Source organism: Trachymyrmex cornetzi, unplaced genomic scaffold (assembly GCF_001594075.2).
Source record: "Trachymyrmex cornetzi isolate Tcor2-1 unplaced genomic scaffold, Tcor1.1 scaffold576, whole genome shotgun sequence".
Taxonomy (NCBI): domain Eukaryota; kingdom Metazoa; phylum Arthropoda; class Insecta; order Hymenoptera; family Formicidae; genus Trachymyrmex; species Trachymyrmex cornetzi.
Genome location: NW_017299889.1, coordinates 88,184 through 90,048, shown reverse-complemented (window position 1 = coordinate 90,048; position 1,865 = coordinate 88,184).

Sequence of the window (1,865 nt, the reverse complement as noted above, 5' to 3'; positions counted from 1 at the left end):
GGGGGTACGCTGACGCGAGCGTGTGCCCGCCGCATGGGGGCCTCGTCGCGTCGATTAGCTTATCTCCCTGCTTAAATTTATCCTTTGCACATTCTTGAAAATAATGTTAAGCGCCATTTTTTACCCTTTTCTTATTTGCTTTTGAAGTCTTGCACGGTAATCGCATGTTCATTTCGCAAAATGGACGTGCGCTGGAAACATTCCTGGACAGGGCCGGCGATTTTAGGGGGGTCGGTCTGGAGCACTCCATATATGCAAATTTCTAAGCTGTGGAATTCCATACATGGACGAGGTATGGATTTCCATAGCTTTATTTCTCGTCAGAAGTAATAGTGAGAACAAGAATGGAAGGCTTCATTCAATTCCGATGGACTAATCGACGATTAAGTTAATCGGCGTTGGTAACAGTCGCCCTAAGTTGCAGAATCTAGTATTCCCTAGAGACCCTGTAACAGAGTTACGCCAAGCCGGGCCTAACTTCTGATTGGTTCTCTACCTCGGTCCATTCGGTATTCTTCGGATAGCTTCGTACATTGTCAGAAAATGACAGAAAACGAGTTCGGAACGAGTTCGGAGAATAGAAAGAGACAGATAGCTCTAATCAGGGAGAAAGCAATATCTGTTATCTCCGGTCCGCCTTTGCGTAACTCTATTACAGGATCTCTAGTATTCCCGAGTCTTCAGAGTTCAGTTCAGACTCTTTCTGGATTATATAATCACTGTAACAGAATTTTGCGATGGACAGATATGTTATTCGGCGACCCAAAAGTGATGATAAAAACGAAAATACAGTATGTCGAAATTTTTCTCTGAATAGAAACTGATTAAATACTGATATGTCATAAATACTTTTCTATCATAATCTATATCATAACCTCCGTTTTATCTATTTATTAGACATCTGAGAATCTTAGTAATAAACGAAGTCCCTCCTCTTATTCCTCGAATAAGGACTCTCCTTCTTTTAAAGCTGCTAATAGTACTACAACCATTGATTCTTTCGTTCATTCTAAAAATGGAAACTGTAGGGAGATACAATTTGCAAAAGGTGAGGCGATCGATGTTACAAATAAAGGCGAAGATTCAAAACAGATTTGTAAGTTGTTTTATAAATTTTATCGTTTCTAATGATGTAGTTGTATTTCTAAAATATCAATGAAATTATTCAGTATTTAAAGCCGGTTCTTTTATTGTCAGATAAGTTATAGCCGATTAATATTTGCTTATAGGTTATGTTTATTTGTGTTTTATATTTGAACGTCTTAAGATAGTTCTTTCACGAAAACAGCCCGATTAAAAACTTTTTAAAATATGTTGAAGAATATTTACATGTTTATATTACAGTGAAGTATTAGGGCCTAAGCACAATTGAGGAACAGGAATTAGATATTAAGATTTCAACCTATCAAAAGCTGATTACATCGGAATACACGGTTTCTGATAGGTTGAAATATTAATATCTAATTCTTGTTCCTCTATTGTGCGCAGGCCCTTAGTCTTATTTATAGTTATTCACTAATATCAAAATTTAATTTTTGATATAATATTATATCACAGTTTAAGATTGCATTTCAAGACTGAACATATTCCAGGACGTAGATTACAGAACTGGATATGTATATATTCACCTATATATGTATGTATAAATTAATGTATTTATGTATGTATAAATTTATCAAAATATTATTTAGGCACTAAGATCCAACTCAGACTGATAAGGACTTCTCATTACTTAGTTGTTTATTCACATTTAATGTCATTTATTGTGTGTGAAATAAAATTAGATCAGTTACCAGGTCTCACAAACTAATGTATCAATTTTAATTAATATATACGATTATAATTCGAATGTGTATTACGGCTAC